The sequence below is a fragment of the Anarhichas minor genome, unplaced genomic scaffold, assembly GCF_050575085.1.
Source record: "Anarhichas minor isolate MPS153535 unplaced genomic scaffold, ASM5057508v1 ptg000010l, whole genome shotgun sequence".
Classification (NCBI taxonomy): Eukaryota; Metazoa; Chordata; class Actinopteri; order Perciformes; family Anarhichadidae; genus Anarhichas; species Anarhichas minor.
The window spans coordinates 1,152,824-1,179,709 of NW_027466456.1; the positions used below are offsets into that span (position 1 = coordinate 1,152,824).

Below are 26,886 nucleotides of genomic sequence, written 5' to 3' on the forward strand. Positions count from 1 at the left end.
CGCAGCACGCTGGTGCCGCTGCTCCACCCGGAGTCTCCCGAGCTCCCTCCCCGCAGACCCACTCCCATCGTCTGTGGAGCAGCTCCCCAAAGGTGAACGCCGACTCAGCAGATGAATGGCAAAGGTTTTGTGGTCAGCAATACCTGACACCGACAGACAGGGGGCAGTGTGGCGAAGTGTAACCAGAGGACGGCACACGTGTGTTCAGCCTGGAATAATACATTTATACAAACATTAAGGTGTAAAGATGAAACAAAATCAGAGGAATGCAAGCAGAGATTATATCAGACAGATTTAACCATTCAACTTTAATTTTGTTATAGAAGCTGTTTTGACAAAAACGAGTAAATGCATAATTTGGCAATTACCCCTCATCTCGTCAGGCAAGATCCTGGAAGACGTTCAAGTGAAGGAGTAAAAAATATATGAAAATATAATAATTGTTCACAACATGATATGACGTCACGGTAATGTGTCGCAGCTGTTCGCAGCTACGTGATTTGTATTTCTACCGTTTACCAGCTGACGTCAGGTGAGTCCCTGAGGGTTCAGGGTTGAAGGCCTTAGGTAACAGCCTGGCTGTTAATAGCAGCTCTCTGCTGTGTGCCTTTAAGCAACACTTTAACATTGACTCTTGGCATTATTGCCGGCCAAGCTTTTGTTGCTGTTGTAGCTTTTGTCGATGTAGACGTATAACTTGTTGGCGTAGCATGTGTGAAATACCTCCAAACAGCTGACATGTTTGTTCCCTCATGCGGTCTACCGATGTGCTCCACGTGTAATCAGACGTAAACGCAGAACTGGATTGATACCTGATCCAGATATTTAAATCAGTATCGGCCCGATATCAGTATCTAACCGGTGCATTCATTCCTAACATAAACAGAGTTTTATACCAAAAAGATATTTGAAGTCAGTACACACCATTTGGAAAAACATGAATGCTCAGCTGTCTTGGAAATGGAACTTCAGTCATACGAGCCAAATATAGCAATTATGATTTCATCCGTGTTCATTCATAATCCCATGTTAATGCTATTGTAAGTGCCATTTAGCTATTGTTTTGTTTTGTACAACCTCCCACCACTTGAGGGCGTAGTGACGCTGTCAATTAAGCAACAATATAATCAGGAGGGTCACTTGATGCAGGTGTTGCTAATTAGACAGCACCAAACAGTTTTTGAACGTGCAACATTTAATGAATGTAAATGTTGTGATTTGTTTCGTCTATATAGAGGAAATGGATTATGACAGAGAAAGTGGTGATCCTCTGTTTATGTGAGAAATAAAATGCCTATATTGGAAACTGGATGTCGTTATTTATGGCACGCGTCTAAACAAACAATCAGCAACCGTGGTGACTTTTTTGGCCAACGCCAAGGTATGTGTAGCGCTACGTCCAACAAAAGAATGGCCATTGTTGTAATTGTGTGCACACATGACTTTGCGCATCAAATCCAATGCATTGGTGGTGTCTGTATGAACGAACTGAATGCAACTAAATTTGCATAATTGACAATGGAAGAAGATCACACTGCTGATTAATCGACTGTTAAATTGACAGAAAAAGCACTTATGGAAAATATTGTCAACTTGCAAAAACAAAGAAAATTCTACTCCGAGTTGTGCATGTTATGCTCTAAGACAGCGGTTCCCAAACTTTTTAGGCCACGCACCCCCTTCTACATCCCGACCGGGTTCACGCACCCCCAATCCCCCACACCTTAAAAAAAAAAAGCAACAGAGCCTATTTATAGCCGCATAAAAATCTGACCAATGAGAGAACAGTTTGCTCGCACGTGGCGTTTGTTTACAAGATAAAAAACACAAAAAAACACAAAAAAACTTCCTGCACCGTGCCTTCGAAAAGGTAACGGACGTACACCAGAAGATTGGCCAGATTGGCCACATCTGTAGACTCGTCTACTTGCAGAGAGTAAAACTCACTCTTCTTCACGCGACCGACTAATGTAGCCAGGATGTCTTCGGACAAAGCATCGATGCGGTGACACAGTGTTGTTGGACACCGGGATCATGTCCAACTTGTTTGCTTCTCTCTCCAATCATACATTCCACCATCTCTTTGGCAGCTGGCAAGCACACGTCTTTGGTGATTGTGTGCGGTAGCCCCTTTCTTGCTATTCTGTAACTGACCAGATATGAAGCCCGCAGGACGTTTTTTGTAGACCCAACACATGAATGAGACTGCAGTTGTTTTGGGCTGTTTTGTTACTCCTCCAATTTCGATATAAAAAATGTAAGGGGCTTTTGATTTGCACTGGCATGCTTGGTGTTCAGGTGGCGACGTAAATAAGAGGGCTTCAGACAGCTGTTAGCCAGAACCTCACGACTACTGCACCATTAGACCACCATTACATTTTTCCTCTCGCTCACCCCCTAGAGGCAGCACCACACTTTGGGAATCCCTGCTCTAAGATAAATTGCTGATGACAATCAAAACAGATTTCCAGCAGAAGTAATTGACACGGTCTTTATGTGGATGATCTTTTGAAAAGTTTGCCTTCTAAAGAAGATGCTACTCTAAATGTCAAGAGCCTCACAGCTATCTGCAAGTTAGGAGGTTTCAATCTCACAAAGTGGATCAGCAACAGCCGTGAGGTGAGCCAATTCCAGAAGAACATAGATCCAAGAACTTCAAGGAGTTGGATCTTGACAGAGACAAATTGCCAGTTGAACGGGCTCTTGGACTACAATGGTGCTCACATTTAACATCCGAGAACAACCGCAGACAAGACGTGGGATGTTATCAGTTCTGTCTATGATCCTTTGGGTTTCTTAGCCCCTTTCACAATCCCAGCTCGGTTGTGTCGGTTGAAATGTGGTTGGGATGATCCAATACCTCAATTCTTTCAACAGAAATGGAGAAAATGCTTGGAAGATCTTGAAAGAGTGGAAATATTCAAGGTCAGCAGATGCTTCAAACTGAAAGACTTTGGACACACAGCATCTGCTCAATTGCATCACTTCTCTGATGCCAGTGACAATGCATATGAACTGTTGCATACATCAGGTTGCAAAACAACGAGAACAAAGTACATGTTACAATACAATTTTGTACTTTAAAAAATAAAAAATAAATCAGATATTTTGTTGGTGTATATTGTACTTCCGCACTACTACTGTGTTTGACTGATACTTTGGAAAAGCGGTGGTACAAGCATGTTTTGTGTGTATGTGTGTGTATATATGTATATATATATATATATACACTGGTATTTCCCTTCGTATACCATTATCTTCTGTAGCCGTGGTGTAAATTGTATTTATTTATTTTTTTTACTTCTGCTGTATTCCATACTAGTAGCAATGGGTGTAGTATGTCACATGTGCTTGTGATGCATTATGGGTATTTAAGGCGTTAAAGTGTCCATATAGTGTTTTTTTCCTGGCAGAAAAGCGGCGTCAGGGTTCTGACGCTTCATCCACAGCGACGATACCAGCGCCTCTCTGAGAAGTTCAGAGATGTTTTAACTAAAATTGTTCGTAGTCACGTGTTTGTTAAAATCCGTCTAACGATAGCTACCTGGCGTGCAGATCTGTTTCCACTTTGCACAATGGCAGCACATTTGTTTAGTAGTTTTTAAAGAGTAAGAAGTGTGTTTTCTTCCTCTGTAGGAGCGAACTCTCCGTAGAGAAGACCTCGGTGTTACAGTCAGAGCTGCAGTCGTGCAACCAGCTACAGGAACTGGAGCCGCTCAATAAGTGTACGTGCATTTGAAGGCGTCACATCCTTCAGCTTCCTCGTTCTTAAATTAAACACAACTACACATACGTCTGCTGACGTCTGCTTTCCTTCGGCAGGGTGCTTGCTGACCATCATCCTCCTGATGAGGGCGAAAACATTCTAAATATAGCTTCACTTAAACTGAGAGACATTATTTTCGGAGTCTAAAGTACGTCCACAGCAGAACATTACTTTGCTCCCGTGCTGGTTCTCCTGTCTGTTTCTATCAACCCATCTACTGTAGTAGAACCCTGACTGTGGAGGAGAACCTCATACAAACACTTCTAAACATCACAACTATCCCTTTAAGTAAAAAGGTTGGGAACCACTGGTTTAAGCCATTGTCTGGTCACCTTAGTATTGGAATCTTTAAAATCCGTTCTAATGGCAGTTATCACAAATCTGTGGGCTGAATGTTGTGTCATCATTTGACTGAATAGATGTGAGGCAAGGCCGCTCACACACACACACAATTTAATAAAGAGAGATGACTCACTCGTCTCTTTGTTTGCTGGAGAACGTCCCATTCTGTATCTGTGTTAATGATCCTGAAGCATTGCTGTCATAGAGATCAGTTCATATTGTAACCGTACACTCGTTTACAAAGAAGTGAAGGCTTGTGAATCAGCCCAAAACAAAGAGCCAGCCCCGCTAAAGAGCGCGAGCAGCTGACGGCAGGCGACGTAAAAGACGCACAAGGACGTTGTTTACAGAGATCAGAAGATGTGTCAAGTTTTGTTTTTTAAATAATTTCAGCGCTAACCTTCTCATGCAGATCAAGTCCTCTGGGTTTTTATATTCAGAATAATTCATTCACATCTCGGTGTCATATTTGACATGAGGATGTCACGTTTGCACCGGTGCCCCCTCTCTCCTTCTAAATGGAACGCACACCACACCACAGCACACACGGCTCCGTTGGTTGTTTTTGTCTCCCTTGGATTAGACAGGTTAGATTCCAAAAATGCACAGAAATCTCATCGTTGGCCGACCTTCAGCCGCTGGCCTCCTGCCTCAAGCTGAAGCGTCTCGATCTTCGTGGCACTCAGGTGACCAACGTGGAGTCGGAGCTGGCGGAGCTGCTGCCCTCGGTGTCAGACCTCCTGCTCTGATCGCCGCCGTCGTCGACGATTCGTCCCCCGAATTTGTTTGCGAAGGAAGCAAGTGGGTGTTTTTTCAGTTGGTTCCACTTGTTTGGGGAGACTGTCAATCACTCCGATCCCCCCCAGAGGGTCTGACGGCCCGACGCCTTCGGGGCACATGTCAGAAAAACCTCTTTGACTCCTTCAACAAAATGTCTAGATTTATGTGAGTGAGTGAGCGCTTGATTCTCAATGTTGCATTTCGTTCTACAGATGTCCTCAATACAACATGCATGCGTGAAACCCTGATAACTGGCTTATTGCTGCTATGAGCTTTAAAACGGTTGGATTTGAGAAATGAAGCTTCTGACTGACCTCCAGAGCATCGCATAGTTCACATGCATGTTTTTTTTAATGTTGTGCAAAGCATTTAATATATGACGCACTACTGTTGCACAGTACGTCACAGATCCAGTAATAACATTGCACACAGGAAACCCTTTAGGCGAGACCACCTTGTGGGAGTGTCTAACCATTTACAAGTTCCCTGGAAATTCGTTTGAAAAAATACCACCCCTTTTTGACTCATAGTTCAAAAACAACAAGAAAATTAATCCATCTTCAGCTTCTTCCAAATAATTCGGAAATCTGAAGAGAACCGACTGTCTTAATTATTTTATATTGTTATATTGTCTTTACTGTACAAATAAGGTGGATGTGAATTATATAATGATAAAGAGATATGATATATAATTACTATAATGAAGGAGAAATATCACAGCTCTGTTGCTTCATATTAATGACTAAATGTAACCTGCAGTGCTTGGCTGCCGGCCTAAATGATTTCAGCTGTTTGCTTTTTGGCAAAATAAGAGTCCTGACTGCTGTCAGTGCAGCGGGAGGGCGTGTCCTCACCTCACCTCACAAGTATTTTAAGGAGGTCTGAACTCGTAGCACGTGAAACACAAAGACGAAGCTCCACAGAAGTTCTTCATCCAGTCTGCACAGTCTCACTTCTTCTGCCGTTGGAACTGTGTGAGTATGAACCAGCTGTTTTCACATGTGTCTGTGTCTGTATGCAGCCCGATAGCTCGGCTCTTTGGTTACATGTGCATTTTCTGCTCAGGTTCTTCAATGCTCTGAGAAATGGGATTCTAATCTTTGGTGACAAAGCACGGCTTTTTGATCTTTACACAAAATGTGTTTCCCGGCACAGTTGACTTAATAAATCAGATTGTAATTCAGCATCAGTGCTCCAGATGAGTCCTGATGGTTTTGCAGAGTGAGAGCAGCCTTCCTGCTTGATGCCATGAGGGACGATTCTCTGAACGTAGAAGATCAACCATTCAAGATAGTTTATGTGATTCATTCTCAATATTAGTGGATGAAATAAATATTTATGAGCTAATATTCATTATTCAGTTCCTCTCTGTTATAAGTTACATCGTCAAAATATCTGCACTGTAGAGTTGGATCTGTGGAGAGGAGGGTTATTAATGTGACACTAAAGATGCCTTGGAGTCACGTGACTTCTGACGGTTATCTGTTGTTGCCGCCGCAATGTTGACTTCAAAATGACACGTGTAATACTAATGCTCTTCATCACCAATGTCACTCATTTCTCAGATAGCAAAGAACAGAAAAGGTATGCAGAGAAAATATCAGTAATCAAAGTCCTACATGTGGACTTTGATTAGACGACGATGGCAAAAAGAAAGTAGAGAAAAGAATCAGCATCACATGTTGTAGAACACACACAGTACACTTGTAGTTTCTCTTTTTGCCCGGGTCATTTGGTTTGATCAACTGTACATACAGAATATGCAATTTTTATATAATTCCCATTGAAAATGTTTTGAAATGTTTTAAGAGAAAAACAGTATTTGTGGAACTGCATCCTTTTTTTTGTATAAGGAGAACTATTTTCATTTGTTTGATTTTTAAGTAATCCAAAAGTATTAAGAATGTTAAAAAAAATCTTTCAGAATTGTAAACAGTTTAATAGTTACACAAATGATGAAACAATTGAAGTTAGCTAAAAGCAATGAAATAGTTAGAAATCGGTAAAATAGTTAGCTGAACTAATGTTTAGTCGTTTTTTTGATCTAGTTAGCTAAAAATAGCTAAAGATAAACAACCGAAATAGCTGAAAGTTATCAATAGTTTTAATAAAGCTACAAATAATGACTAAAAGAAATGGATAAATTGTTCCAATGTCAAGCTTCTCTCCTCGGGGTAGTACACAATGTGAACTTGACCAAACTGACAAACACTGATGGTTTCATTGTATTTAAACATTAACAACATCACTTTTACATAATAAATAGAGTTAAATATCATCCGGAATGGAATTAATTCAAATGGACACATTGGATCATGATGGCTGGTGTCAATGAAGGCTCATCACACAAGGCTGGGAACCACTTTAATAAATCAATAACTTTGGAGCATTCACAAGTTAATCATTTCTTATAGGGTGGAGTTTCATTTCAACATCATGTGCTTGTTTTGTGATATTAATTACCAAAAGATGGACTCAAATCAAAAAATGTCTTCTTGATTCAGCTCAGCTGTACCACGTGCGAAAAGCAACGAATTAACGTCAAGATTAGCTCACTGATGTAGTTTTAATCAGTCTTAAAGTGTGAAGACTTGAGTGTTAACTCCTATTTAAGAAGACGACCTTGTGAGCTGTTTTAAAAATGGTGTCCTTCCGGAAAATCAATACATAATCAATGACGAAGCATTTGAATTTCAGCTTTTATCTCAGGATGCCTCTAGAGACGCGATCAATCAGAGACAGATCTGCAGTGGGTCGGTTTCCATCCGTCACTCACAAATTTTGGGAAGACGAGGAGGAAGAAAATGAAGAGCCCGAGGAAGACGATGCTGAGGAAGAAAACGCGTGTCGGCGGTGGCTTCGTAAGGTCTGCCCGTGCTGCTGTCCCAAACCTAACGACGACGACACCGACAGTTTGGTCAAAAAACCCGAAAAAGAGGACGGGATGAATGACGAGAAGCCGGTGTCGGGCGGCAGCGAGCTTGATGGTAACTGACATCTCAGAGAGCTCACGATTGTGTTATCAAACTAAGTAAATGCCAGTCATGAGATTGGCTTCACCTTCGTATGTATTTGGTTTTGTGTTTTTTTGCCTCAGAACTTCTCCTGAAAGTCCAATCTATAGACCTGATGAAGAGCAAATCGGGGGAGAATCGCACAGAGCACCACACAAACCTCTACCAAAGTGATGACTTCATTATCCGCAGAGGACAGACTTTCCTGATGTGGATTACCTTGTCTCGCCCCTTCAGCCGCGACACGGACAAACTTCACCTTGAGCTTAAAACAGGTTAGTCGTCCACGGAAACATCGTGGTGCTTGTTGATTGGGAATTTGAACAGTGAAGTTCACCGCTACAGGGCGTCCTCATACTCTGTAAGATATCTTAAGAAAAGTTTTTAGACGCACTCTCCTACGAATGTCCGGCAGCATGAGCGATCTGTGCTTCTGAGAAAAGCCCCTGCAGTGAAGAACCTGTTTAAGCAAAAAAATACTTGGTTAACTTTAGGAAAAGATCATGTTTTTTAGTTTTAATAAGTTTGTTTGTTATGTTAAATAAATGCGTTTGTTAGGATACTTTCGCAGGTGGTGTTACGCACACAGATAGAATATAAGAAGTAGATGTAGTCATTGTAACGTGACCCATTGATTTGTTGACTGATGGTTTGAAGCCTCGAGTTCGGTGATTTCGCCATCTTGGTTTACGGCCATCACCATGTTTTTTTCGCAACCAGTGAACGGAAGTTACCATATGTGGAATGTGGAGGAGTGACATTGAGACGCTGTATATGGCTCTGGTAGCTGCAGTGACCTGACAATCACCGTGTAGCCCCGCCCTAAAGCATCCCCTGCTTTATGGTCTGTGTGACTCTAAATGGACCATAATGTACTAAATGAACATCATGCTGTATTGAAGAAGACTTGAAACTAGAGATTGAGACCATAAACTCATGTTTACAATGTTTACTGAGGTAATAAATCAAGAGAGAAGTAGAGTCATTTTCTCATAGACTTCTATACAACCAGAGGAGTCGCCCCCTGGTGGTCAGTAGAGAGAATGCAAGTTTAAAAGCCCGATATTCCGCTTCAGCTTCACTCTGCAGAACCGGAGGTTGCCGCCTGGGTGTTAGGCCTTGTTTCCACACAGTTTTGTTTTGTCTCAGTAATTCCGTATATTATACGGAGTACGCCCCCTAGCGTTCACTCGAGGAACTTCATCTGTTTACTGATAGAAATGCAACCGAAGGCATGGGAGAGAGGTTAATTTTGTCTGTCTACAATATGCAAGTATTAACGAAGGTTGAACATCCGGTAAACAATATGATTTGGCTGGCAAAATATATCTTCAAATGTAGATTTTGAAGACCTCCTGGTTCTTAAAAAGACAATGAATGGTCTTTGTGAAATCCCCACACATGTTAACAGGGCTTTTATCAGTAAACTCTTTGTGACAGTCGTGTCTGGAAAGCACAAAGTGGGCGCCCGCTTTACTGCAGCGAGTATAAACCACACTTAACTGTTTACCAGAGAGATTTCAAATTCACTCCGAGCATATTTCTAAAAGGAAACTCGATAAATATCTTGCAGTAGTTTAGGCTCTACAACAGTTTACCTCAGACAAGATGCAAGATGCTGCTATGTGGTCGATAGGATGCTTGGTCCTCTGTCTGCACAAATGTATTCAAACTTTTATTGAAAAAAGTGCTGCAACTATATGAATAGTGTGACTAGTTTTGATGTGAAATATTCGCATGAGAGTATTTAATTTTTTTGTCATTCATTCGTCACGGCCTTAAAGTGACTTTCTCGAAGATTTTCCTCCAAATAAACGTCCGTTAAGTCACTTCTCTATCGCTGAGGCTGAGGTATCACAAGGGTGATGAGTCAATGCTGATGAAAGCGTTGCAATATTTATATATTTGCAGTATTATGAATTGCGTGTCTGTGGCAACCTTCCCAGAAAAAAAGATGCTGAATTTGAGTTTTTCTCCATTGTTTACACACAAATAATGGAACTATGCACACAATTCTAAATCAACCAGGAATTAAACGTGAAGGATTGACACAGTAAATGAGAACAGACTGACCTCTGCTTCCCATAAAATATCATCATGTTTAATGGTTGTGAATAGACGTCAGAATAAATAAAGATGGAGACTTTCACAAATACACAAGAGCCATGTTCTTGAATACTTATTCAATTGGTGTGAGTTTACCACATGACCGACCTCTGATCTGAAGAGGCCAAGTGTGAAACTGGATGGACGAAATCCAGCTCGACCCTCTGTGAAACCCTGAGCAGAGCTGCACATGATACGACTTCTCTCTTCACCAGGCAGTCAGGGGAACAGAGAGGTGATGGGTTGACGGCTGTGGGAGGAAACAAATTCACCAGGAAGAAGTTTTGCACTTGTATGCTCACGCGTGTGCGTAGTATCTAGACGTTGTTGCATTTGTGTGTGAGATACATAGATTTACAGATAGAGAGAGGGGGGGGGGGGGGGGGGGTAGATTTGTGGTTACTATTGCTATGGTAACAGTTCTGGTTGCTATGCTCCAGGGAGAGAGTTTTTACGGATGCCGAGTCTTCAGTCCCGCTCTAACTAAAAATCCAGTCCGCTGACAATTTGCCATCGATGCTGCCTTTTGCTCTCTCTCTCTCTTTCTCTCTCTCTCTCTCTCTCTCTCTCTCTCTCTCTCTCTCTCTCTTTCTCTCTCTCTCTCTGTGTGTGTCGAAGGCAGAGACGAACACAGACCAATATAGATCCTGCAATTATAGCTGTGTGTGATAACCAGTGAAGCTTGAGGATAATAATTACGACGTCTCTTTTACAGAAAGACTTGTGCATTAAAATGTGACCTTATGTTCGCTGCGGAGGAAACGTGTGTGGATAAATGAACGGCTGCTAGTTTTGCAAATAGAGTAGCCAAAATAATGGAAGTCAATTTTCTTTTAGTTTTTTTTTATTTAGAAACAGTATATTGTCCACAATGTGGTGTGATAACAAAAAACAAAAGAGATCATGAATATTCATCCCACAAATTAAAGAATCCATACCAGCAATATAGAGCGCTGCAGGAGAGAGTCCTAAAACCAGGAACTCCGTCAGCTTTCTCGCTCTTCTTGTTCCCTCGTCTTGAAGTCAATGAGTTTATTGAATGTGTTTATGGTTAGATGTCTGTAATAATGTGTTTAACACAAGCTGAAGAGATTTTAACGTTTTGTCCTACGATATAAAATGCATCACTAAATACCCCTCTGGTGAGTTAAGAAGCTTTTTCGTGTCTTAAAAAAAAGGCGGTTGCTAACAAGTGTCTTAAAGAGACGGCAGAAGCTTATTTTGTACTCGCAGTAGTGAAGCGACATGATTTTGTGGGATGTATTTATTCATTACAGCGCGGTATTTTTCGTATGTATAAAACGCTACGAACGCTGTATGAGAACAGCCTCAGATACAATGAAAATGTGGGGCAGATTGCTAATCTTAGAGTCTTTCCTTTTGCAGGGCGGAAAATGTAAATTTGCTCCTGAGGAGTTAAAAGTAGGGGGAAAAAAGGGGTTTATCCCTCCTGGGAGCATGGATGTATTACCTCTTAGATCATGAGATATGATGTGTGCAAAGGTGACATTTTATGTGGGGTTTATGGACTATTTCATGGCCGGGGGCAGTAGCTTCATGGCTGTAGCCGTATATTTAACGGACAGATGTGACGGTGGCATCGAACTTGTCATCTAAAAGCAAAAATAAGTTTTCCCATAATATTGAAGTGTTGCTGTGAGCAGGGGTTCATACTGAGAACAGCCCAATGCTTTAAATCAACACTACATCAACGAGCTCCGGTCAGATAAAGGGTGACCGTGGCTAAGTGGAGAGCAGGGCTGTCCTGCAATCAAAGGATCTCCGGTTCGATCCCCGACTCCGGCTCCACCAGTCGCATCCTTGAGCAAGACACTTTGCAATTGCTCCCGTAGCTGTGCTTAGGGTGTATAGAGAGATACTGAATTGTAAGTCGCTTTGGATAAAAGCGTCTGCTACATCACTGTAATGTAATTATAAAATATTCCAAGTCTAAACGCAGCCTGAGGGTTCATCCTCTGGGGACCGTGAATGTGCTATTAAAGCCAGTGAAATCGGGCCAGTATTTTGATGTTGCTTGTGCACATTATGCTTGATTCTCACGCAACAGGAAAATAAAAGAAAGTCACAAACGAAAGCAGGCTTCGGCTTGTTGGTCGGTGTGATGCAGTGCATGACTTGTCGTTTTCTCAGCAATCGTTTCATCAATTTCTTTGGAGGCAGCTTGAGGATTCTGTCGTCACACACAGCCATTAGTCACTCCATCCAAATAAACATCTCACGGGGAGATTGCAGCATAGTGAGTCAGTTCTGTTAAGACATTTGAAAACGCAGCATAACAAGACAAGGTGAGGGTGAGGATAACAAACAGGGAGGGCTGTAGTCTTCCACACTCACTTTAGGGAGAATCTGTGGCCACCAATCAGCGGTACATCATGCAATGTTGGAAACTATGAGTTTCTTTATCATAGAAAACATTTGGCACATTAAAGATTTTGGTATTTATCTTTGCAGAAGCCCTACAGTTTCCACTGCACGGTACGTCTCCGCTCTGCTCGAGCCGCTATAGATGGAGCGCGAGCTACGCTCAAAGGTGCATTTTTCGTTTCAATATTCTCCAAAATATTCAGTTTAGAAGCGAGAAGTCAACGAGTGATACGAAACGCCGTGAACCAAACTCCTTCATGGAGCGCTGCAGAGGTGATGTATTTTTGTTGGCGATCCCCAGAAGTTATTCTTGTTCGCTCCACAGAAATCGAACGGGATTCTTCCACTGGACAAAGCTGTAAGTGTCATAAACGTTATGATACTTACACGTTTTGTTCATCGAGATAATCTCCAAAAATAAACACCACTTTTATGATTTTTGAAGCATGAAAACAATCTGCAGAAGGCTGTAAAGGAACTCCACTAAGCTGAAGGAGGACTAGTGTTCTAGTGAGGACGTTTAGTCGTCTCAGTTACACTCTTTTTAAGACACGTATAGCGTCTAAATCCACCAGAGGGGTGTTGTTAACTGACATATTTAATATCTTAGAACAAAACATTAAAATCTCTTCAGCTTGTGTTAAACACAGACATTATTTCAGACATCTAAACCAAAACATTAAAAAATAACTTGACTTCGAGAAGGGGGGGGAACAGGAAGTGCTAAAATTTAATTTACAGGGTTTAATAATTGTAATTGTTTTGTAATAAACTGTTAACTCATAACTCATATTGATGGACATACTTTATCGCATTTATACAATCTCTGAGTACAATACGTGATTATATCATCTTTGGCTTGTGCACCCTCACGCTGGGGAAACTACGGAGAGCATGAACCTTGAACCTTAAAAAAACTTCTAAGATATCCAAAAAGCGGCAACCAAACAATACGGAATGTCTGCGACAATTATACAATAGTTTTCCGGGGTGCCAATTTTGTGAAATCCCAGTCGAGTTGTGACGAACCCACCCTTCCACTAGGGGTTAGTGTCCTGTTTGCTGTCGATTGTGTCTTTCATGGTATTGATCGGCAGCTGACGAGTCCCACCTAAGCCTGGTCTGGTCCCAGCTATAAAGGCCGGCCTCTCTGCTTTGGCTGCTCCTCTCCTTGGCTGACACGGCTGCTGCTTTGTTTTGTTAGGTTGTTTAGTTTAGTTTGTGTTCTTTGAATACATGTATATGTACATGTTGAGTCGAGTAGCGGCATGCCGCTCCAGGCAGTGAAAATGTGGCTCTAGATCAGCATTGTTCATTGTTCAAACAGCAAACTGCTGCCAGATTTTCTACTCTGAGATGATGTCATGACATGCTGTGTGTGTGTGTGTGTGTGTGTGTGTGTGTGTGTGTGTGTGTGTGTGTGTGTGTGTGTGTGTGTGTGTGTGTGTGTGTGTGTGTGTGTGTGTGTGTGTGTGTGTGTGTGTGTGTGTGTGTGTGTGTGTGTGTGTGCCTTGTCAGGACATTACATTCTGGATTTGTTTTCTATTTTTTCAAACATATCCCAACAAGATGGGAATGCAAATGTAGGTCATATTAAGGGAGGATGAAAAAAGAAACCAGGCGATTGATTGAATTCATGAACTGTGTGGTGCTTCTTCTCCTGTTTGGGAATGAAGAACAGCTTCCAAGTGTTATATTCCTTCACACGTGTGTCCTCTCACCTCCGCAGGGCCGCTGCCAACGGTGTCAAAGAGAACCCATGTGATCATCCCTCTGGTGGAGGAGGTGAAGGACGATCGTTGGGAGGCTGCCGTTGTGAGACAGGATGACAAGAAGATAATGCTGTCGGTGAATTCTCCCCCGACGGCCGTCATCGGCCGATATCAACTCACCGTGGAAACGACTTGTGCAAACGGCCAGGCTGTCTCCACACATGACCCGGCTAATGACATCTACATGTTGTTCAACCCCTGGTGTGAAGGTAAACACTGGATTTAAAAAATAGGACACATATAAGGTTGATATATCTGGTTCATATTCAGGGGGTGGTCAAAATAAAAGAAACACCAGACGATGCAGTCATTTAAGGATGGCCTTCTCATAAAAGCACTACTTCCTGAAGTAGTGCTTTTATGAGAAGGCCATCCTTATCATAATAACACTACTTTAGGAGCAGCGGAAGTCAGACAGTGGCTGGTGGTACCACAGTTTTGCATTCTGCTGCTCTGGTTACCACAGAAACAAGGCGGACTGTGTGAAGACCCGCTCCCTATTTAGATATGAAGGTCTCATTGTAACGAAAACGCAACAATTCTTAGTTTCAGGTGATTATACGCTAATGAAAACATAGTTATGAATATTGTATTCCTTTTCTGCAAATGGATCCCTGAAATGCTACATGCATAAATCATTTAAGAAAAATCCCACAAAAAGAACAATAAATGTTTTGCCATACCCTCTGAAAAACCTAAAAGCATCACTTTTAGGTCTCTTGATAATCTGACTAGCGTTTCATCTCGAAAAGGCCACAACAGTGTTCACCATCATTTCAGAGGAATTGTGAAGGAGGCAGAGGTGCGCTTCAACAAGACTTTTCTCTTTACTTTTGCTTAAACAAAAGTTGCAACAAAATCTTCCCAGAAAAAATGAGGAACAAAATAAAATTTTAACAAATGAGACACTCGATGCAGGAATTGTGTATTGTGAAGTGCAGACATAAAATCTGCACTTCAAAAAAAATTGAAATTTTAAAAGTTATTTCCCATTTTTCAGATGTTATGTTTCTTTCAACAGTGACGATGCACAATTAACCTTTTATATGAAAACAAGAGATGTAATGTACCGAGTTTTTAGCAAATTAATATTTTCCACCCGTAGTCATGGGCAGGTCGGTAAACAAATCATGAGAAAAATAGACATTACAAGAAGATCAGATATTAGAATAGTACAAAACTCAAGCTTTCCACCTCCAATACACACAAGATTAGACATTCAAAGCGTCTCAAATACAGTACTGAGGTTCTCAATAAAAGTATGCAAACACCCACCACAATAGTACAAATGTTTGCTGTGTCAGATGGGAGAAAATGTTCTCACTTGTTCTCCATCAGATGACACAGTGTTCCTGCATTCTGAAGACGAGAGGCGGGAATACGTCCTGAATGACATCGGACGGATCTACTACGGCACGTCCAATCAAATTGGAGTGCGGACGTGGAGCCACGGACAGGTGAGTGGGCTGTTTGATCGCTCAGTGTTTGGTGGACAGACGGAGCAGCAGAAACTGACCGTTTCCTCTGTTCTGGTTTCAGTTTGATGTCGGGATTCTTGCTGCCTGTGTCTTTGTCCTGGAGAAGAGTGGAACTCCTCGGTCTGGGTGGGGAGACCCCATTAATGTGGTGCGAGTCATCTCAGCCATGGTGAGACTATTGTTCCACACCGTGGTATTTCTCCCTCATAATGATGATTTATTTTTCTCCCTTTTGAGCCGCAAACTAGTACATTTAGACGGAAAGGTCTTGGAAATGCTTAAATATGAGCTACTGTCACTTATTGGCAACTACTGGCTGGATCGCCATGACATTTTGTACAAACATTCATTGTCCCCAGAGGAGGAATCCTATTGATTTTGGTGATCGCCTGACTCTTTGACATTTCTGGTTTTTGATGACTGCCATGATTTGTAGCATGAATGTTGTCCAAACGTTCCCCTCCCTTTCATCTAGCGCCCTCATCAGGTCAAAAATGTGTCCAATACTTCAATTTGGGACCAAATATCTATAAAACTATCGACATTCCCATCAGCCTCAACTGTACTCTGTGTTTAGCAGTAATTAGCAAGTGTTAGCATGCTAACACGAACACTAAGCTGATGGATTTTTCTTCTTTTCGAGCACTATTGCAAACTGGTACATTTAGACAAAAAGCTAATTAGCTAATGTTAGCATTTTAGCATTGTCACTGTGCGCATGCTATAGTATTGTAGTACAAAGCACACCTTTTATATACTTATTTTTATTTTTACTATCAGGTCTCTGTTTATATACACTAAAACAAATGTAGTGTTACACAATTTCCTCCCCGGAGATCAATTAAGTATTTCTGATGTTAGTCAGTTGTCAGCATTTAGCTCAAAGCACCCACGTATCATACAACACATAATCAATTGTTTCATAGGCTTTATTGAATTGAGAGTGAAATATGTATGTTATTAATTAAAGGTAGATTGTTATTAAAGCTGTGCAGCAGGGTTTTTACGTTTTTGGGGAGCGAGTTCATAACTTAAATTTTAGAAGTGTAATAATCCACATTCTTGATTTATCTAGATCAACTCCCCTGGTGACAGTGGAGTCCTGGTGGGGAACTGGTCAGGAGAATATTCAGATGGAACCAGCCCAACCGTCTGGAGTGGAAGTGTGCAAATCCTGAAAGAATACATTAAAAGCAACGGCAACCCCGTGAAGTACGGCCAGTGCTGGGTCTTTGCTGGTGTATTCACGACAGGTCAGCTGATTGATGTATTAACTAAAATAACATGAAATATAGTCTTACTACTTAATAAGTACATTTTAATATTAATTTAATTATTAACAGTAATATAATGATATGTATAAGCTATAGTTTGATTAACAAAGAGGGTTATAATATAGTATTAGTTTTTCTTTGTCCTGTGTATTGATTTTACACTGAAGGTGTTTGACCATTAAATGTCTCACAGACACTGACCTCTGACCCCTCATCGCTCTGTTTTCTCTCCAGTTTTACGGTGTTTAGGAGTTCCCTGTCGAACTGTGACCAACTTCAGCTCAGCTCACGACACGGACGTGTCCTTGACAACAGACGTATACCTGGACGAGAACCTGGACCCTATAGACCACCTCAACGCAGACTCCATCTGGTTCGTCCTGACGCCATCATTGTGATGCCGACCTTTTGTTTTTCGCTCTCTGGTTCATTAAGCCTGACCTTGCAGTCTCTCCCTCCCAAAAGGAACTTCCACGTGTGGAACGACTGCTGGATGGCTCGTCCAGACTTGCCTCCAGGCAACGGAGGCTGGCAAGCTGTCGACGCCACTCCTCAGGAGACCAGCCAGGGAAGCTACTGCTGCGGCCCTGCTTCTCTCGCCGCCGTCCGCAACGGTCAGGTCTTCCTCAAACACGACTGTTCGTTTGTATTCGCCGAGGTTTGTGGAATATTGAGTTTAACTTTAAAGCAGCAGTCTGTGATTTGTTCATTTTTAATAATGGGAGCACCAACACACACACACACACTTGTACACCTCCCAACGGACATCCAGAAACGGACACAACCTCCTTCTCTTTACCAGCGACAGTCGCCTCTCACCTTAAGTCAGTAAGAGAAACAGATCAGTCAGATATACAGCTGTTGTGTCAGAGTAAAGAACAAGGATCTCGTTGAGTCCCAGGAAACTCGTACATTTAAACGATAAGCTGTCAAACTTTCCTCAAACCTGCAGTCATAATTTAATAAATATTGTAGTTTACTTTGCTATTATTGTCGAATGAAAGATGAGGACAAAACCATTGTTTTCCGATGATACGACCCGCCTCCTCTCTTGTGATAGTTTAATGTAGGCTGCTCTCTTTGAGAGAGAGAGACCACATTTTTCCGTTAATCTCTAAGCCCTTAAATTTAGTTTATATTCGCCGTAGTGAAGCCGGCGCGCCAGCAAATGATGTAATCACGGCCGGGGTGTGGGGAGAGTAGACTTCGCCAGTGGTTTCGGAGAATAATGCAGCGCATAGAGTATAAACGGCAAGCGTGAGTAGAAACAAAGCTTTACAGGACACCTTAACCATCGTCACTCCTCTATAGTGTATTATTCCAGAGGTGGCTTGGTCTGGGGGTGTATCTCCAGCAGCACAATAAAATATAATAGGAGCGCTACAGGCAGCAGTTTGTCTCTATGGTCCACTCGCTCCTCCACGACTACACGTTGCTGCTTCTCACTTGGATTTATCAACACACAGCACAGTTAGGCAACTGACATTTCAGAGCCATAATTGGGGACGTCTAACTATAAAGGACGGTAAGAACTGCAGATCCGCCTTCGTCCCCCCCGCCCTCAAAATCGCCTACTGCTTAAAAGAGCCCTCCAGAAACTCTGTACTGCGCCATAAAAGTTGCAGGACTTGCAAATAAGGGTCCCAACAGGAGAAAAACACTCAAAAAGTCAGTTTCTTCCTCACATATTTTGACCTATACGGGAGTGAACAGATGATCTTTCATTGGTTTTGTGTTGACAGATTCGGCGTGTGCTGTGTGCTAATCATGAGCCGTATGGCCTTCATCAAACGATGCGTGGCGTTTCCCATCTGTTCAGGGCTTTGTTTTCTAACTCCCTCTCTCTCTCTCTCTCTCCCTCTCTCTCTCAGGTGAACAGCGATAAAATCTACTGGCAGAGGAACTTAGATGGGACCTTCAGTCAGATCTACAGTGAGAAGAAATTGGTGGGCTGTTTCATCAGCACGAAGGCCGTTGGCACCGATGAACGCAATGATATCACAGACCTTTACAAACACACTGAAGGTATCGTCACACCAACGGAGATCACATGCACTCAAAAATGGTGTTCGTACTTTATTGAATTAACTCAACAGTTCTGGTCCTTCTCAGGGTCTGTGCAGGAACGCATTGCAGTGGAGACAGCGTGTAGCTATGGCTCCAAAGCAGAGGCCTACTCCTCTCCCACGGCAAAGGATGTCTCCTTGGAAGTGACCATGGACGGTGAAGGGCCGAAAATGGGGAGAGACGCAGAGCTGACCATCACGTTGCGCAACGACAGCTCAGAGCAATGTATGCTCATCCTCCACGGCCAGGTGGATGTCATATACTACACCGGCGTCCACAAGGCCACCATCAGGAAGGACAAGACGGAACTGGACCTGCAGCCCAACGAAGGTGAGTGGAAAATGGCAAAAATCTTGATGAACACTGAAGAAATCCTAACGGGAGAAGCTGACTGCAATGAAGACAACAACTCCCATGATCCCACGCTGCTTCACGATGTCACCAAACTCTGAAGTCTTCTGTCATTGTTTCGATTGAGAGCAGCAGAAAATTACACATTTTGCACTTAATATGATATATGATTGTATGTTAGCTTAGCTTTGCACAAAGATTGGAAACAGCCCTTACAGTACCAGCCCTCTAAAGCTAAGTCATTTACACAAGAAATGGTGCGGCAGATACATTTTCTTTGGAACAATTTTTTTTTATATGGATAAAACAAACAAGAAAATTACAATTAGTGAGCGTTGGAGGTGCAGGTTGGCTGATGTTGTTACATTTGGACAGGACCAGGCTAGCTGTTTCCCCCTGTTTTGCAGTTTTTATGCTAAGCTAACTACGTAGCTATTTACCAGGCAGAAATGAGAGTGGAATTGGTATTGTCATGTAACTCTCGGCAAGAAAGCAAAAATAATCGATACAATACTCTTAAGTTTTATTTTAAAAAGCAATGAGGTTAAGATGGGAATACACTTCTAACATCTTCGGTCTACAGTGAAGTATTTGCAGTCTTTCGGCTAAGCTAGGCTAACTGGCTGCTGGTATAGCTTTACATTTAAAAGACAAAAATGAGAGCAGGATTCTCATCTACCTCTCAGCAAGAAAGAAAAATATATAATTAAATCATTTTACTCTATACAATACTATAAATCTAAAAACCTGCAATGTTGTAAAGATGTAAATACTATCTTCGGTCTACAGTACGTTTTTTGAAATGGAGCCTGGAGTACAAAGACTACAAGGACCAGCTGGTCGACCAAGCGGCCCTGATGCTGACGCTCTCAGGCCGGGTCAAAGAAACGCAGCAGGTCCTCGCCACTCAGTTCACTTTCCGCCTCAGGACCCCAGACCTCATCATGAAGGTGGGCCAAACAAATCCTCACAAAAATATTACTGGTAATGAAGATTAAGACATAAATTCTGATCTGATTTGGGTTATTCTTCTTCTTCTTCACAGCCAATCGGGAAGGCAGTGGTAGGAGAAAAAATGGCGGTCGAGATTTCTTTTACTAACCCACTAGCACAGGTGCTGAAAGCGGTGATATTCCACGTGGAAGGACTGGGCCTCCTAACTGCTAAAAAGATTCATTATGGGTGAGTGGCAGGAATATACTTTTCTTTGATATCTCTTTTTTAACTCTATCTGTCTCTTCTGTGATTCACTCTGTCATTTCCTGTCCTGTCCTCAGAGATATTGGCAGTCATGCATCCGTGTCTCTGACTGAGCACCTCGTCCCCTCCCTGCCTGGACCGAGGATATTACTGGCCTCATTGGACTGCAAGCAGCTCACACAGGTTCACGGGGTGACCGACATCACGGTGGAGGAATAAAGCAACGGCGCTCTGTAGCAATTTGTTCATATGGAAAGTTAGATGTTTTATTTATTAGCTGTCTCTTGAACAGAAGCTTTAACATGCTATGAAACCAGTGTTGGCTCCAACTCATCACCTTTACTTTTGTAAATTGTGTATTGAGATCGTTTTTTTAAGGCCCGTTTATTTCAATATCAAAATACTGCTGCAAATGCTCTTGTATTATTCAAACAAAGAGAATTTAAAATGTAGTCTTGAGTCTGGTGATTGTGACATTAGAGAGCAATGTGTTTCTGGTGTCATGAATGTTTGGTTTCCGTAGATTCACGGGGTTAGTTACGGTTTCGCGCCGCCGTGTTGGAGGACTAACGGCAAAACAAAAAGAAGATCCTCTAAAAGTACAAAAATAATCGTATGTGCTCATCGAAGCTGAGTAAGTCTTGAATATCCAAGCTAGTTGGTGAACTCAAGCGTGGCGTTAGGCCTCCCGACTGGCAATGCTTTTGTTCAGCTTGTATAACTACTGACAGCGAGTCAACTGACAGGTAACCGACTTGACTGACTTGACTAAGTGTTAGGGGGGGGGGCGATAAAAAATGCCTTTTGGGACGGTTGTGGGATGGAAGGTAGACTTAACCTTAAAAAATAATAGACATACAACTGCAATCACACCGTAACATTAATCTCTGACAAGTATATTCAAACGCTCTGTTACACACACTGAACTGAATGCATGCTTGTTACCGAGTTTGTTACTTCTACTCCCAATATAACATTTCCTTGAGTCAATGTTTATATGTTTACTGAGAGGAAGCTCCACTGTTTAATATGTATATGTCTTATTTGAGATATGTAAACTTGTTTGAGAAACGCTTGTTGACTTGTGTTCAGTCTTTCTGGTCTTCTGTTTAATCTCTTTTTGGGTAATTGTTCCTGCTGTAATGTTTGTCACTTCCAAAGAAGGGAATGTTTACTTGTTTATCAACAATATGTATGTTTTGATTATGCCTCTTGAGAGGGTACATTTGATTAAAATATTTTGGCAAAGTAAGCTTGACTACTAATTGGCTCCAAATGAGGAGAGATTGATGCCACCTGGGTTAAAGTGGCACTAATTATAGAGATTGTCTGTGATTGGCTGCAGGCAGCAGGTGAGATGCTTATAAACGCTCATGGAAGGCGTCACTCTGGTTGGTCTATGTTTTGTGTTGGAGGAAGGCCAGTGTGTTTCGTCTGCCTATGTAGTTGGGGTTTGGCATGTTTCCTCCTCAATTCTGTCTGATCATGTCTGTGTGATCGTTAATGTGGAAATCATAACCGAGGCTTCACATGTACTTTCATTAGAAACGTATTTGTGAGTCGTCAAAAAGACATATTCAGCGACAAATTACGTTTCCCTTGAAACTTAATTCACGTATAATGTAGTTAAGAAACGGGGCTGTTTATTTATGCCACAGATCATTTTAATTATAGAATAATTTGATATGGCACGCATTTACTTTGGGACGGTATTCATTTTATTTTGGAATGGTTTGGGACGGTAGCCCGGCTTGCTTAGCTGTGCTAAGTAGCTAATATCAGCACATCCACATTACAATTTGATTACGTGACGGACATTTAAAGGTGACACGTCATAAAAAAAACCTGCTTTCTCAGAGTTTGTGCTCATACATTTGTGTGTCTGGAGTGTCTACCACACCACAACATGTGAACTAGGTCAACCCTGTCAGTGTTATTGTGAGCTGCCTTGATCAGAACATGTGATTCACCAAGGCTTGAAAGAGACCCCACGGCTTAAGGCGTCATATCATCGGTGTGCAACACAAATGTAAAATCTGGTCTGCACTTGCCCAAAGGCTCACTTACTGGCGCACGATCACAGAACACGGGGGATGATTGATTCGTTTCACTGAGGCGTCTACTTTATGGGTGAGAATTACAATTCTGTAATTGATGAGAAGATCTTTACTAAAACGCACCTTGAGCGGACACATCCCTTTATTTCTAGCGCCACCTGCTGTAACCCTCAACCATCGCAGCTCCAGCTCAAAACCGTGTCCCAGCCTTCTGTAATAGTTGTGCCACATGCAGACTAATCAGAATATACAGACTCTCACAGCTTGAGAACTACTTTTGCGCCATATTTTCCAAGCAAGCCAATCAGAGCAGACTTGGCTTTTTTGGGGAGGTGGTCTTAAAGAGGCAAGCGCTAAAACGAGGCCTTTCAGCCAGAGGGTGAACACAGATGGCATGAGAAAAATAAAGTGTTTTTTTGAGCTGTAAATGTCACAGCTCTGTCACTTCTATCCACCTTTCACTCACCTAATTAGTTCATTCAGGGCACCTGCCAGTCACACTCACCTCATCAGCTCATTACTCTCACCTGCTCACTCTGCCTCTTCACTATTTAAACCCCTGCCTCAGACACACTCACTGCCAGATCGTTCTTTGCATTCATGCTCAACTTTCCCGCACTCACCCTTGGACTGATTCCCTGTTGCCGACCCTGCCTGTCCTGGACTACCTCGCCTTGCCTCTGCCCTGGTAACTTACTCAGCCCTTCTGTCCTTGACCACGAGAAACCTGTCGGATTCTTCCAGAGAATCTTCTGCCTGTCGTGTGTTGCAAATAAAGAACTCAAATCATACCAGTCCTGGTGTTGTCGTACTGCTCCTGGGTCCTAACTACACCCGTTACAGTAAAGCACGTAAACATGTTCTTGTAGAAACCCAAAATACAAGTACCTTTAACAGTCACAGTTGCTGTATTTTCTGTCAAATTGACAGGTTTCATTTTGGCTCTTTGCTCCCTTGTGATGGTCAGAAAGCTGAGTGCAAAGCTGTAAAGTTGATGCTAATGGCATTTTAGATGAGATGACTTTTACAAATGAAAACACTTTGCAGGCAGTAAACTGCTTCCACACATATTCATGCTGCATTCATGAAGTGGAATCTGAGGAGAGCTCATCTCAGATTTATATTCTGCCCCCAACATCAGAAGTGGTTAAGATGGGAACGAAGTAAGCGCGGCCAAAAAAATTATTGCATTTGTTTTGCCGCTTTTGGTGATTACCTGATAGTGGCAGCGGCTTTCATCACACAGGTGCACACAGTGCCATGTTGTACAATTCCTCACTAACGAGGAGACAAAATACTCGAGACACAAACTGGTGCTCCTGAAAGGTCAACATATCTCCATGAAGCATCAAGCTTTAGTAAATGGTATCTGCCCACTTTCCTTACAAATACAGTGCACAGGCTTTTGCAAATTGGGACTGCAGAAGTGACAAAATATTTTGGAGTGCTGTGTGTTCAATTAGTTTTATTCTACTCTGCATCCTGTTCCTTCTTTCCACAACCACATTATAATGTCAACAGTTTTGTTTCTATGCTGGTGTGTTTATTGTTTACAATGAAATACAGAAGAATTCCAAAACTAAAATGTCAAACTCAATTTCATTTGTACGGCCTAACATCACAATTTCGCCTCAGCGGGCTTTTCAATCTGTACAACATCCACATCATCCTCTGGCCTTGGACCCCCGCATCTGAAAAGGGAAAGATGTTGTCAAATAGAGCTTGCAGTGTTTTCCGTCCACAAAATATTTGTACATAAAAGGTTTCTTTCATCCTTGTTTCTCTACCGTTTGCGGTGCTAAGATAAGTGAGCATCTACACGGGTAAACACGACTTTTGACAGCACACTTGTGTTGAAAAAGAGACGATGCTCACTGTGGAAATTCACCTGCAGACGGCAGGTGTAATCAATATCATTAATGATGACCGTTGCATTTAGGTGCCCCAGTAAACCCTTTCTGTTAGCCAGCGTGCATAGAACGGGAGTGTATTTATGTTCCCAGGGTCCTATGGTCACAGGGTTCTATGTTCTCAGTTCAGTGTTCTGTTAGCACACATTAATTAAATCATCTGTTCAGAAGGTTTATGTTGTTCGGGACTCGTTTTCACAGGACCCTCTGTTCAACTCCATGCTATCATCCCTTTGACGAGTTCCCACAATAGCTCATGTCATTTTAAGCAAATAGAACTGTCGAACATCTTTTTCAGGTTCCCATTATGTGTCATATAGAGCAGGGGAACCAACATGTTCTCATTCCCTGTTTGTCAAAAACATACTTATTTGAACCCAAACCGCAATCTTTTACTAAACCTCACCAAGTAGTTTTGTTGGTGATGTTTGTCCCAGGAATTTGGGATCATAGAACCATTGGATCATAGAACAATGGGTAAACAGAACCCTGGGAATATAGAACCTTTGGAACATAGAACCTTAAAAACATAGGATCTTGGGAACATAGAACCCTGGAAACATAGGACCCTTGAAACATAGGACCTTCGGAATATAGGTCTGTGGGAACATTGGACACTGGGAATAAAGCACCATGGGAACATAGGATCCTGGAAAAATAGGACCCTGGGAACATAGGACTCTGGGAAAATAGGACCTAGGGATATAGGACCTGGGAACATAGAACCAGGGGACTATAGAATCCTGAGAACATAGAACCTTGGGAATATAGAACCTTGGGAACATGGGACACTGGGAACATAGAAACTTGGGAATATAGAACCCTGGGAACATAGGACCTTGGGAATATAGAACCCTGGGAACATAGGACCTTGGGAACATAGGACCCTGGGAACATAGAAACTTGGGAATGTAGAACCCTGGGAAAATAGGACCTTGGGAACATAGGACGCTGGGAAAATAGGATGCTGGAAACATAGAAACTTGGGAATATAGAACCCTAGGAATATAGAACCTTGGGAACATCGGACACGGAACATATAACCTTGGGAACACAGGTTCTTTGTAACACAGGACCTTGGGATAATAGGAATGCAGAACAGAAATATCTGCACAATGTAACTCAATTCTGCAAACTAGCACTTCGGCAAATACTACTTCACATTAAATGTTCTGTTTTTGTCACATCGTGTACATATAGGTATTAGAGGAGCAGATGCACTATGACACCATGTAACGAAACAGAAAAAACAAAAACACCAAAACAATAAAGTAACACAAAACAACTGGAGGCTAAACTACTGTAAAGTCTGTGTGTCCTGCTCCTATAAAGAAGAGGTGGAGGGGCCTTTTGTATCCCAGGGGCCCATTGTCTCATAATCCGCCTTGGACATCATCCATTATTGTTTCTTTGTACACTGAACTAGATGTAGTTGCATTAAGGAATAAGGACGAATGGCTTTATAGACCAAGCCCACATGGATTTGGCAGTTACAGAAAAATCAAATATTATGTTCTAAATTTGAGGAAGTTTCGATAAATGTGTAATGAGTATATTTAAAAGAGGTGGTTTTAGACCAAGGAAGAAAGGTTTTTAGTTTCTACGCCTTGCAGTTAGAATCCAAAATGTGAATTGCTTTAAAACTACCACATGGTGGCGCTATCCACACCAAAAACCATTAAGATCTATTTTTGCTCATAGCCTCCTGATCTCCCAGGAAATGTTATTAAAATCTGTTGAGTAGCTTTCAAGGCAGACACTTCTCCTGAACAGAGGTAATTAAGCTCTCATGTCTGACACGCTAGTGCTGATTAATGTGAGTGGCTTCCCCTGGTTTGAGTTTGGTGTTTTACATAATGGATTTCTGAAACTTAAAGCAGCCTAGTTTTCCATTTTGTTACATCAGTATTTCCTTATTAAACTTTTTATCTGGGGACCCACTTTTTAAAAATGACAAAACCACTGTGACCCATTTCCCAACAGGCCTTATTTATAAGTTATGACAAGTGTGAATTAGTGCGTAAATGAACGCTCCCGACCATTTCTACTGTTGTTTCCACATCACCGTCATTTAGAATTTAACATTGAAGAAATTCAGCGAATTTATTGGGCAACCCTATTAAATCTCCAGCGACCCACCGGTGGGTCCCGACCCAGTGTTTGGGAACGACAAAAGCTGACAATGGTTTCCTTTTTTTATTAGAGTGAACCCAGTGAAGAGTCTGCTGGCCTGTTTGACTCTCTATAGATCAGTTTTATAGGTAAAAAAAGAAAATTTGTAATTTGTTTTTAAGAGCATGGAGTGAACTCAAACCATTTAATCTATCAAACACATATCTGCAGTAATAACTAATTATATTTTTATTTTAGATATTTACTCAGCA

General features: G+C 41.9%; 1 pseudogene; it reads left to right on the plus strand.

Annotated features, from left to right (window-relative positions):
• The first annotated feature begins 5,802 nt into the window (after positions 1 to 5,802).
• LOC142946219 (protein-glutamine gamma-glutamyltransferase K-like) lies at positions 5,803 to 20,772 on the plus strand (annotated as a pseudogene).
• The last annotated feature ends 6,114 nt before the right edge of the window (positions 20,773 to 26,886 follow it).